Raw genomic sequence first — 13,410 nt, forward strand, 5'->3', positions numbered from 1 at the left:
ATGATGGAGTTGTCCAGGGTCTTGAAACCGAGATGCCATTGAATGCTTCGAGGATCCTCCCCCCTCTCTGCAAAGGGCTGCCCTATGCGCCCTGTAGGGCTACGGAATCCCCACCGGAGTTTTAGAGGCTGGCACGTTTATTTAAGTTTACCGATGGCCACTTTTCTTTTCACACACCCCCCACCCCGCTTAAACAGCGACTCGTGTCAAGGTCCGATCGCCGTCCACGCAAGAGAGGAGTTTGCGGTGCAAATGGGCCAACGTAGGTTTCATATTCGCATTAAAAAAAACCCTTTGGCCCCCCAGAGCCGCGCTATGAGGAATCCCGCCGGGATCCGAGACGCAGCGCGCAAGGCTGGTTACAGTCTCTCTCTCTCTCTGGCGGTGAGCTGCTTCGCTCCGGGCTTCCCGCCGGCCTCCTCCCCCAGCTTAGAGACTTTCCCCAGCGGAGCTGTCCTAAGAGGCAGAACTTTAGGAACCCGCCCCGCGCGCCGCCTGGGAAACTGGGGGGGGGGGGGAGGAAAGAGCGGCGGCTGCGGATCTCAGCGGGCTCTATAAGGCAATGAAGACAATTACCGAGAGAGAGAGGGAGAGGAACAGCAGAAGGTGGGATCGCCTGCTAATACGTAGGCGGGGCGTCCTCCCCCCCCCAACAAGAGGCATCCTCCCTGTCCAATGGGGCGTCAGGGCGCCCTCCGAGGGGCGGCCTCAGCCAATGAGGAGCCAGGGAGGCGTAGCCGCGCCTTGCAGCGAAGCTGAGCTCCTTTCCTCCCCAGCCTATCCGGCGGCTGAGACGGACCGAGCCGGAGCTTGCCTCGCGCGGGCAGCTGCGCCGGCTAAAGCGGACGGGCGGCGCGCGCGGCGCTCGCTCGGGTCGCCCCCCCCCTCCTTCCCCTCCCCGCCGCCCTTTGAGGGAGAGACGCTCCCTCAGTCAGTCAGTCAGTCCGCCAGTTGGTTTCGAGGGGGGAGAGGAAGGTAACCGGACGGAGCTCCTTCGCCTGGGAGCAGCCCGGCTTCGCTGCTGGGGTGTGGAAAGGAGGTAAGGGAGCCGCCGCTGCCGCCGCCGGGTCTCTCTCGCGTCGGTTCTCCTGAGAAGGTGGTGAGGGAGTCTGGAAGGGGAGCCGAGCCGGGCTGGGTTCGAGACTGAGGGGCAGAAGCGGCTCCTTCAGTCCGGCTGAGGGGAAAGCGGGTCTTCCGAGGAGGAGCAGGTCGGTACCATCCCCTCTCCCTCCGCCCTTTGGTGGAAGAGAAAGAGAGAGGGAGGAATTAATGGAGGGCTTTTGGGGATTAGTTCTCCACAGCACCAGGAACTAACTAACACACTCTCTCTCTCTCTCTCTCTCTCTCTCTCTCTCTCTCTCTCTCTCTGTGTGTGTGTGTGTGTGTGTGTGTAGTTTGTGGTGGGGCGTTGGGGAAGCGACACTTTCTTCATGCACTTGCTGCAGATGGTGCAAAGGTTCCTCACGTTACTTTCTTCCTCTCCCCTCCCCTCCGAGAGAGAGACAGACAGGCAGTCAAGATGGAAAGTTGGAGGAGGTTATTCTGGCCTGGGAATAGGTGAGGAGGCGAAGGCAGGAGGGAGTTGCCTTTTCCTCCCTCCCTCAGGGAATCTCTGCTTAGCCACCCCCATTCCCGTGGGTGGAAAAATAGCACAAGGGGGGGGGGGGGAGAGGGGCTAGGGGTCGGAATTCGCCTCTCCCCCCCCCCCCCAAGCACAGAGTGCATAGCTTTTGTGCCTGCTACAGCATTGCCATGCATCGCTTGATTTCATCTACTGTATTTATTTATAAGCTTTGCAAAGCAAATGGTTCTGCTTGGACTAGGGCATGGGTTGGCACAACGGTGGTATCTGTTAGACTGCCGACGTCATTTCGCTGGACAGTTGTCCAAAACCGACACCTCAAGTTTAGTCTAACTTTTTAAGGAATGCTGTTGTGCTAATTGCTGGGATGTTTTTATAAGGCTTCCCCTTCCCCAAATGGGCATATCGGAAGGGAGGAAACGGGGCGATTTTTTCTTCCCTTTGGTTTTGAAAAACAATGTATGTATATCAATCATAGGTGCTAGAATACGGTTATTTATTTATTTTCTCATTGTCTGGTCCAGCTAAATGATTTTTCAGCAATTTGATTTTTATGTGTAGCATATGGCAAACGATGTCCTGTTTGTTTTTTCCCTCCCTTCTCTGCTACCCCCTTGTTTTTCTTCGAGTCTGAAGCATGACCACCAATTCATTTTTTTAAAAGAAAGCTTTCTCCTTGTTAATGTCTTGTCTTATGCTGTATTTAATGGAACACAAGTGCCTTTGTAGTTTTGTGAAAACTTTTACCATTATTTTATGGATTTTGGTTTAGCAACATTTGCAGGGCTTTCCACTCTTATTGGGTAGCTAGCTCACTGCTTTATTTTGACAATAGACTGCTCTGAAGCTGATAATTATCTAATGCACCTATTAACATATAAAGTGAGTTTGTCAGCTACATTTTTAATGTATGTTAGAGGATACCTTTGAATACTTGCAGCATGGTTATCCTATTTTTATAGGGTTGGTTGTTGGCAAAACATTGTTTGAAAACAGATATCTATATTTTTGTAGTAAAGATTCTTGCTAACGAAAGGACTGCTGTGAATTCTTTTACCTTATTTTTGTGTTCAATTTTCATTCCTAAATGTTAACACTAGATGGCTTTCTTGCATCGTCCAGAAAGTACAGTACAGTTCAGAGCTGGCTTCTGACTTTGCTAGGTTATATCCTAGCACTTGCTGCTTATAAAATGCTAGTGCCCTGATCTGTTTTATAGTAAATGGAACTACAGTAAAACCAAATTTAAGCAGTTCCGTTCTTGGCAGTTTTGTTTTGACATTCTTCTTTACAGAAGTGCTAAATGTGAAGTTTGCAATTTCTATAATTCTGTGCTAAGCGGTGCTCAGAAAAAGCTTTGAACATATTTTTTCCATGAAAAGGGCTGCTTTATCATTGATGCATATATTGATTAATCAAAATTGCATTGCTTTACATTCTCTTTGAAACTGGTATAACCTCTTTAACTGGTTTAATATAAACAAATCAATATTTTCTCTAGTTTTGTGTTTTTGTTGTTAATTTTGGCCAAAATGATGCTACTCCAAGTCACGTTTCATTAGCTTCTGTGTAGCTAATACACTTGTATTTTGTTTGTACAAAAAGTGGCCATAGAACAGTTCTTTATTAGTGCATGATGTTTTTCTTCCTATGAACTAGGTGACTGTGCAAGTAGTGTAGATATGTTTCTCTCCATTCATAGGAGCACAGTATGAAATAGAGACTGCGCTGTTGTTGTGGCCTGTCTTCTACTTGGGTCACGCTCTGAAGAGTAAAAATGCCCCCCCCCCCATATCAGCACCCTTAGGCTGCATATCAGTACAGAGGATTGAAATGTAGAGGTGCTGTATTTGGATTTAGGAAGGCTATTGGGCTCATTATGCTTATCATTTATCTGTGCTGTTTTCGGAACTATTGTTGCTGGAAAACATGAAATGTAGGACCCCAATGAAAAAAAACTGCTTACTACCTAAGAAATAATTACAGATGAAATTATTCCAATAGTGCAACTTTAAGGACATTAAAAACACAGTTTGGCTTCAGAATTGTTGGCTTACTCTGAATGTTCATATAAATTAAAATGGATCCCAGCAAAGTCTTAAGCATTGACTTGTGTAGCTGTCTCTTACTGCTTTGAACTTGAAAAGGAAGAATGAGATAATATTTCTGCAGTTTTGAAAAAAAAAAAATTGTATAGATGGTCTAAGCAGCAGTGTAGCTAGCCAATTGGGTGCCTGGTGCGGCGCACGTGCCCTGCAGCTGGGGGCGAACTGAACCGCCCATGGGGGCGGGGCGAGCCAAGGCAGGGGTGCTGCGTGGAGCCTCTCCGCAGCCTCCTCCTCAGCTATAAGGTGGCTGAGGTAGTGGACAGACGCAAGCCCTGTGCTGCTCAAAAAAGCAGTGCCGAGCTTGCAGGCAGTCCACTCGCCGCCTCACCTCAGGAGCCCAGTGTCCCCTGCCAGACCTAGCTGGCAGAAAACGAGCCCAGCAGGATCCCGCAGTTTCATTAGCTAGTGGAGAGAGAGAAACACACAGAGCTGCATTGGCGACCGCCACTTACCTGTCCTCACCGGGTGGAGCTGCTCCACTGTGTCCACTGGGCTTGTGGTCCATCAAGGATGCTTCGGGAGGTTTTGGGTGGCCTCAGCAGGCAGTGCCCAGCCACACCCGGTGCTGAGACCGTCCCAGCCTGCCCCTTCGTCGGTGGTGAAGGAAAAGCGCTGCCTGTCGCCAGACGGTTTTCCACTCGGTAGGCGCCACATGGGTGCATTGGCTGCCCGCAGTGGTGTAGGAAGGGGGTGTGGTGGGTGAGGGAGTTATTTTTTCAAAAAATGTGTCATGAGCCCAACTTTTATTTATTTAAAAAACACACATTTTTGCCATTTTGTCACCCCCCTCAGTGATGACACCCAGGGCAGCCCGCACCCACCACATGCCGCTTCCTACGCCACTGGGTCTAAGCCAAGATGACATTTTTCTTGGGCCAATGTCAAACACTTCATCATTCATTACTTCCAATATTATGATTCTGAATATTCACTTGGAAGGAAGTCTTGTCAATTTCAATAGAATTTCCTAATAAGCATTCTTGGGATTTCCTCTGTAGGCCTAGTGAAGAATCTTAAATCCCAATATTTGATACTGGAAGGGGTTAGAATAAGCTTTGCCACTGTGGAGGCCCCCATTGTATGCTCTGACCAAGCGCGATGTTCCTGCCCCTGGCAGCCATAATAAAGCCCCCAAATGAGGTATTAAAGTTGTGCAGTGTCCAATTCAGTGTATTCAAAACTGCCCCATTTCCTGACAAGGGGCCTAATATGGGCTCCTCTGCTGTGTCAGCTTGGAGTTGCCACAGCTAAAAGCAGAGGATTATTGCCTCATGTCCTCTACTATGGCTGTCAGGGAGCTATAGGGCTGCAGTTGTAGTGGTCAATTGACTGGTTAGTGCCATCCCAGCTCCAGTTTTAATTGCTCTTCCCTAACCCTAGGCATGCTTCCTAGGGAGAAAGTCCAACTGCCCTTAGTGGGAGTTACTTCTGGGTAAGCATCCACAGGTTTGAGTTGCATAAGTTTCAAGACTGGAGTAAATATTTATTTATTTGGTTTGTTTATGCAGGCTGTGACCAATGTTGTCTGTTACCCAGCAGTAGGCTTTTCTTGTAGGTTGATGCTACAAGAAGTAGATTGAGATAGTTGGCCACTTCTGCTTCTGCTTGTTGTTTCTCACATTGGTAAATTCCATCATTGAATGTTACAACTGAAATTGTCTTGATGGATGTTACTTTATATGTATGATTTGGCCTCATTTTAAAATCTACTTCAGTGTCATGTCTATCCCTAGACCTGACAGAGGGTTAGAGCATAATCTACTCACATGGTATGCTTTATAACATGACCACAATAAGTCAAATTGTTTACATTCTGTTTGTAAAAGCTACTTACATTTTCTGTGCTCTTATCCCTGCACTTTAGTTAGGTTTGTGAATCCAGTTCCATGTTTCTGGATTTGTCAAGGTTGATTGGCAGGTGTCTTGTAAGTAATCAGCTCATTTGGCTTTTATAGAAGACACTCAGAATATTTGACATCATCTGTTAATTTGCAATGGAATAAATTTCTGGAATAAAAGTTGACTACCTGTACTTTTGTAATTCATTAACATAATTTCAATCTTGCAAACTCCTATCTTTTCAGTTTTCTTTGAATTTATATTAGTTAGAATATTTTGTCAAGCTATTTTGATGTGTGAGAAACACTTGTTTAATCAGAGTTTTGAAAAGTCTGCCTCATGTACATTGATGGCACTAAATTAAATAAACGCAGCATTTACAAAAAGTTGTGGAAGAATTGATTTTAAAACTTACTGATGAAGTAAAAAGTTCCCCCAACTAATTGAGTAGATGTTTATTTGCTCCTGTGTAAATACTTCTAATAACAGTAGAGGAAGAAGTGTTTCTAAGGTTGTGCTGGCCAGGGTTGGAGGAGGACAAGTTTTTCTGTCTGTCCTTGGTGGATCTCCTTTTAATAAAATGCCCCCCTCCAAAAAATAAAAAAATAACCAATGCAGGATAATTAATTATGCCAGTTCCAAACTGGCATTTTTGATGATTATGATCCTGGAGCTTCTTCAAGGAATGAAGGGTTTCAGATTGAAGACTGCCTCTACCCCACGCCTGGAATGAACCATTTCAGGGCCTAACTTTGACTACTGCCAGCAGTAGAACTATGTTCATAGAAGTATCTGCCAGTGTGCAGCAGGGGCCTGTGTAGCAGATGTGCCTATCTACCAGTGCAGCTCTTCACCAGCGCCAGCTGCCTCCAGCCAGTGAATGAATGGGGGGTGGGTAAGATTGTTCTTCCAAACTCGTGTAGTAATTTGACTTTCTTTAATTGGGTGAGAATTATAATCATAGAGGTGGAAGGGACCCAAGGGTCATCTTGTCCAACCCCCTGCAATGCCAGAATCACAGCTAAAGCATCCATGACAGATGCCTATCCAACCTCTGCTTAAAAACTTCCAATGAAGGAGAGTCCACCACCTCTTGTGGGGTTCCACCGTTGAAAAGCTGTTAATGTCAGAAATATTTTCCAGATGTTTAGTCAGAATCTTCTTTCATGTAACTTGAAGCCATTGGTTCGAGTCCTACCCTCCAGAACAGGAGAAAACAAGCATGTTGCCTCTTACATGTGACAGCCCTTAAGATATTTGAAGATGGCTATCATATCTCCTCTTAGTCTCCTCTTTTCCAGGCTAAACATATCCAGCTCCTTCAAGCACTCCTTGTAAGACTTCATTTCCAGACCCTTGATCATCTTGGTTGCCCTCCTCTACAAACTTTCCAGCTTGTCAACATCCTTCTTAAATTGTGGTGCCCAGAATTGGACACAGTATTCCAAGTGTGGCCTGACCAAGGCATAATAGAGTGGTACTATTGCTTCTTTTGATCTGGACATGTACTTCTGTTGATGCAGCCTAGTATAGTGTTAGTTTTTTTGCTGCTGCATCACACTGTTGACTCAAGTTAAGCTTGTGCATTACATTTGTCCCTATTGAAATTTATTTTGTTAGCTTGCGTCCAGTTCTCCAATCTGTTATGGTCATTTTGAATTCTGATTCTGTCTTCTGCAGCATTAGCTACCCCTCGCAGTTTGGTGTCATCTGCAAATTTGATGAGCATCCCCTCAATTCCTTCATCCAGATCATTTATAAAGACATTAAACAATAATGGGCCCAGGACAGAACAGTATGGCACCCCACTTGTCACTTTTTTCCAGTTGACAAGGAACCATTAATGAGTACTCTTTGGGTTCAGCCAGCCAGCCAGCTACAAATCCACCTCGTTTAACCCACATTTTACCAGGTACCTCACAAGAATATCATAACATGTACTTCACTGTCTACACAGTGTGAACCACTCTGGATAGTCACACACTCCTGCATAAGTATTCTGTAGTAAGAACTGTAGTAAGAAGAAAAAGAACCCCTAGAACTGATAGCTGTTCAACATGAATAAAACATGTATAATAAATAAATAGTCATGTTAGGTGACTTTGAACATTTATTAACATGAGAAGTATTCTATAGTATCTCCAGCTGGTCATTGTAGCAGCAAAGTTGGGAGCAGTTTACGGAGAGAAGTGTTGGTCTGGCAATGTGGGCATACCTTCTGCTGCATAGGATCATAGTATTTAGTGTTTCTTTTGTGCCTTTTTAGCTTTTCAAATACCAGTGTGGCAAAGCATCCAGAAAATGGAGAGCTGGAAAATGAAATTATGGTATGGGGAACAAAAATACAGATACAATAAGAATGTTCTGATTAGAATTGAATACCCACATACTTAATTGTATTTAAATATCAGTGACCCATAAGCAGTAAGTCTTCCTTTATTTATTAGAGATGCAGAATAGAGTGCTGGGCTCAATTTGTGTTGAAATTAGAAGAAACTTCATGGAAATAGCTTGTATGTTTAGGATTTATCCCTTTATATTTGTTGCAAAACAGCATGGCATGTGGAAAGTCCTAGCAAGATGAGAACTGAATAGAACAGATAACTGTGGAGTATTACAGAAGGTTCTAGGAACATTTTAAGATGTAGAGACCAAATGAACACAGCATAGGGAGGTCAATCTATTCCATTTAGAGAGGCTGAAGCAGGGTTGCAGTCAAGCAGTGAGCTGCCAGGAAGGTAGGTGGGCAAGAAATTTGGAAGACTCAGAGGGGAAAAAGCAGGGGAGTGAGAATATATTTGCAAGCTGAAAAGCAGAGGCAACTAGAGGTAGACTACAGCCAAATGGAAATAAGACCAAGATCTGGCTGTTGATCAGGCCTGATCTGGAAGTATTTAAGACAAGTCAGAGAAGCAATGGATTGTCTGGGTAGTGAAGCATTCAAAGAGAATGCTTTCGTCAGCCTTAGCACAAGGGGCACAATTGATCTAATCAGAAAGCTTCCAGCTTGAGACTTACAGTACTGAAAATAAGGCACCTCTCCAGATATATGTGGCTTGATAAAGAGCACTGGGTTTAGGTCATTGTAATAGTGTCAGCATATACATGGTTGGAATGTGTAAAGGACAGGGGTCTATCATTTTTGGTTGGCGTTGCTCACCAAGCCAAAAAGTCTAGCTACTACCCACCACCCAATCAAGCCCCCAGCCCTCTTCTCTCTGGGCAATAATCTTAACAGGCATTTCTCAAAGAAAAGACCAGTAGTGTACCAGGTTTGGCACTGCTGGTTTGAAAACACTCTGAGTGCCTTCAGAAAATAGCATCCAGCCCTCCCCAGTGCATTCCATTCCTGTTCCAAAGCAGGAAGAACCAGTATGGGGGTTGTTGGTTTGGCCCTGTGCGGCCAAGGCTCATCAGACATTTTGGCAATGCAGCTGCCAATCTCCATCATTCCTTACAATTTTGGAGGTGGCAGACATAACCACATACTTGTCTGGATGACCTCCACTCACCTCTAAAGCTTCAAAGTTGGGAAGAAAGCTTTGTTGGGAAGTTGAGGAGTGAAAATAAAAGGATAGGAGGGAAACCTAGAGGTAGAATTTAATTTCATTGATAAGATGAAAATTAAACCAAGTTCCTAGACAGAGTTAAAATAAGCTATTGAGTCATCACTTGCTCTTTCAACTTCCTAATGAGGCTGATTTTATCACCAGATGATGGACCCTTGCATTGATGTATTGCATCTTAGTTTAGACAATTTATTCAAACATCTTTCACTAACATGGAAACAAACTCTGTCCTACTGAAATCTCAATTGTTGCTTACATGCAAATATAGCACATGGTTTCATTTTTCTACCGTAACCTCCAAGCAACATCACAGCAAGAAGATTATTCTTGCTGAGCCATTTGAGGTAAGCTAACACATTTGCTGTTTGACCAGCAGTACAATTGTCCTCCATGGGCTTCGTATACCAGCTGTAGCACTACAAATGATTGTGTTGAATGGTGCTTTGTTTAAAAGAGGAATGTTAATGTACAATTTCCAGAGTTGGCCACATATGGAGGTTGGAGAGGGGACTGGCAAGGAAGTGCATGGATGGATAAGATGTAGACAGCATTGTGGTGAGACAAGAATTTTAAGAGGTGGGAATAAAGTGGAATCAGGGGTTTTCATAGATGGAATAGCATGCAAAACAAAGTATTTACAGATTTTGTTTAAAATATTTTTCAGCATACATATTGTAAAAACTCAAGGTAGATAGGAGTGAAGTTGTGAAAACCCTAAAGAATAGTATTTGTTAAAAGTGTAATAAATAATCCCCTTTAAAAGGTCTTATAACACATAGTAACCTATAGTAAGGTCTACCATTTGTTAACACATTATTTCTTATTGCCACTGAGGACACCGTTCAGTGGAAATGTCTCTAGCACAAATGCCATTGAAACTATATGAATGGTTGCATGCTACATCCAGGGTTGCTTCAGTGAGAAGATGATGTGTTCTGTATATGTTTCACATGGTGTGATTTAATCACTTGCTTCCATTTTAAAAGCAACAATTATAGTTGTAAATAGCTTTTTCCAAAGCATAGCATAAATACTATAGGAGTTAATGACATTTCAAAATAACAGCTGCTTTTAAAAATAACATTAAGTACTGGCGTGTGTGCATTTTTAGCATTCACTTGATTTTGGTAGGTAGTGTAGCTGAACAGCTGCAGATTGTGTATTTTCATCACAAGCTGTGGCAGTTGGAAAGTTACTCTACTTCTGCCTATCCAACAAAGGTAGTTTGATGTTTGAGCAGCTAGATCAAGGTCACTTAGTTTCAACTACACACAGTACAGATTTTTTTCTCCTGCTGTGTATAACAGTATAGTAAGTCACTGAAAGGAAAGGCACCTACAGGATTATTTTGTATGTTCTCACAAACTTTCAATTTATTCTTTTATGTAATTGTGCTTAGTAATAATTCTCTACATAGACACTCACATATTCAGACTATGATTAATACAAATGAGCTGTCAATGGTGCAATGCTTGTTTGTAATATACAAGAGATCTGAAGCAAAATGTTGTAGCTTTGCAAGTTCTTTTCACTGTTACTATCACTCATCCATGCTCTAATGCATGATAACACAACTCAGTTCATTTCTCCTCTGGTTTTCTACCCTTCCCTCCAAATATCAGTCAGTATTTATTGGCCATTGAGTAAGCATAGTTCTCATTGGGTTATTTTGTGTTCCCCTCTTGGTTTTTATCTCCTAAGCATTTTTGTACTTCTGAGCAACTTGGGCTCTCCCAAGCCCACTAATATATTAGTGCTCACAGCCTGGACTTCAAAAGCATAGGGAATGGTAGAATGATTATTTACTGAGATGTGCTTACTGTGTTGAATCTTAGTAGCCTGCTTAAGATCTTGACCAGCTTCTTTCTAGAAGCTTTACCATAAATCCTTAACTAATGGCTTTCACTATGCTACTTGATTCAATAATGACCATCTATGTTCTAGAAGATTTTGAGGCATGATTTTGGCCCAAATCTTGCAGTTACCACCACTAAATATTCAACTGTTGTAACTCTTTTTCAGGTCAATTGCAACAGTCAGTGTACTTGAGTCATATATTTATCATTCCTTATATTTCTGATTGAAGTTGTCTTGTGATTGTGGCACTGCCCAAGCATGTTGGGGGACCGGGGGGGGGGCCTCAGCTGATGAAGCATTTCAGCCTCAGTGATGACGAATCAAGGCAAGTGAGATAGGCAACTATATAAGGACAGATGACACCCACCCAAGAGTTCTTAAAGAACTCAAAAATGAACTTGTTTATGGTCCATACTTTTGTTAGAAGATATCCAACTGTGTTGCTCAGCTGATAGCAAAACGTCTATCAGAAGAATGGGGGGGGGAACAATTTTCAGTGAACCCCACTCCTCCCTGAAGCACCCAAGTTCCTCCAAAATTGCTCTGGAGGGGTCTGCTTGAGCAAATTTAAGGGGAATGTGGAGGGGAATTGTGAAAAAAATGATTCTCTCCATTCTTCTGACAGAAGCCTTGCTGTCAGCTGATCAACACTATCGGCTCTAACCCAGTGTAATTTGTCTGTAAGATCAGCCTCTGTACTTGAGGACTGGAAAGAGGCCAATGCAACTTTAAAAGAGGGAGGCAGGATCCAGGAGTGATCTGAGAAATGGCAATCTGGTTAGCTTAACATCTATTCCTGGAAATTACTGAGCAAGTCTTGAGGAACAAGTTTTGCTGATGAAGAATCTGTGTGATTTGAATAAGGATTAGTCTTGTGCTTAAAATAAAAAGGGATTTTGAGGAATCCAAAATGAAATCTCCAAACTGAGTAAATGGGCAGTAGATGTGATTAAATGTAAGAAAATGTAAAGCGATGCACACTGGAACAAAAAGCCTAACTTCACAGATATGTGACTTTGCAGTGGTTTGAGCAGTAAAGTGATCTTGGAGTTGTAGTGGATAACTCAATGAAGATGTCAACTTAGCTATAGAAATCTGAATTTCATGATAAGCTATAGAAATCTGAATTTCATGTTGGTGATAATTAGGAAAAGGATTGAAAAGAAAACAATCAGTATCATAATGCCATTATACAAATCTGTCATGAAATCACACTTGGAATACTGTGTTCAGTTCTGGTCTTCATACCTCAGGGGGGAAAAGACGTGGAGTTGGAGAAGGTTCAGATTATGGTAGCCAAAAATGATCAAGGGATTGGAACAACTCTCCTATAAGAATAGATTACAGCACTTGGACATGAGAGAGTTGTATAAAAGTATGCATACTGTGGAAAAAGTGGATGGACAGAAGTCCCCATCCCCTCGCAATACTAGAGTGGGGGCCGTCCAATAAAGCTGCATGTTGGAAGATTTATGACAGATGAAAGAAAGTACTTCAGTTAAACTGGAAATTGTTCCCACAAGATGTAGTGATGTCCACTAAACTATTCACTTTTAAAAGAAAAGTTCATGGATAATAAGGCTATTGGTTGCCTCCTCCGGTATTGGAGACAATATGGACCTGAATGTCAGTTGCTGGAAAGCACAAGTGTGGGGAGTGTAATGTTGTGCTCATGTCCTGCCTAGGGGAGAATAGTGAATCAAGGCCATCACAATCAGAGAACAGATGGGCCACAAGCAGAAGAAAGAAGTTTATGTAGAACAGATAACAGCTGCACACTATGGGTCAGGTTATACATATTGTGAAATTAAGGAACTGAAATACATTGTAGAAGGCACTAGATAAGAGAGGTGAGAGAGGACAAGCCAAGTACCGGTATTTGAGTGAATCCATGTTAAAGAATTCTTAAACATGAGCCACTCTGGCAGAGCTCCTCATGTGTACGCTTTACAGTGTTCCCGTCACTGTTAAATGCATCTTGCCACACTGTCCATGGTTCTCAAGTGTGCAGCGGACCTTTCTGCATACCCAGTTCCTGCTCTGAACTCAGCCTTGGTACGCATCTATTGACTTTTTTCAGTTCCTGAGCTGTTGGTTGGCTGACCATTTAAAGAGGCTTTGGATTATAAGGGACATGACAAAGTTAAGAATCCTTGTAAATCCTTACAGTTGTTTGTCCTCACTATGGTAAGAATAGTTTGAGGGCTAATGGGAAGCAAGGAAATGCTCATTTTAGATGTGGTATCAGCACTAGATGTGACTCGGGCTGCCACATTAAATTGGAGTGAGAGCATGAAAGGCTGATTTTTATATTAAAAATGAGTGCAAATAGAGAAGGGTACCTTGTCTTTCCTCCCGCGCTCCCCCACCATACTTTGTTTCTTCAGGCATTTGTCGGCCTGGCCTAGAAGGTCTTCTTGAAGGAATGGAAGTGGAGAGGTAAAGTGAGGGAGGC

At 43.2% G+C, this 13,410-nt stretch overlaps 1 protein-coding gene across 7 annotated transcripts in view; it reads left to right on the plus strand.

Moving 5' to 3' along the window:
• The first annotated feature begins 772 nt into the window (after nt 1-772).
• SIPA1L2 (signal induced proliferation associated 1 like 2) overlaps nt 773-13,410 on the plus strand; it is a 75,694-nt gene continuing 63,056 nt past the window's right edge. For 3 of the 7 annotated variants that reach the window (XM_028724033.2, XM_028724034.2, XM_077925792.1), the window contains exon 1: nt 774-1,039. The gene's annotated coding sequence lies outside the window, so the exon portion shown is untranslated. Of the gene's footprint in view, nt 1,040-1,079; nt 1,209-2,019; nt 2,042-13,410 lie in introns of those variants that run through there. The other 4 variants (XM_028724028.2, XM_028724037.2, XM_028724030.2 and 1 more) reach the window with 3 other exon arrangements.

This window comes from Podarcis muralis, chromosome 3 (assembly GCF_964188315.1).
Source record: "Podarcis muralis chromosome 3, rPodMur119.hap1.1, whole genome shotgun sequence".
NCBI lineage: Eukaryota > Metazoa > Chordata > Lepidosauria > Squamata > Lacertidae > Podarcis > Podarcis muralis.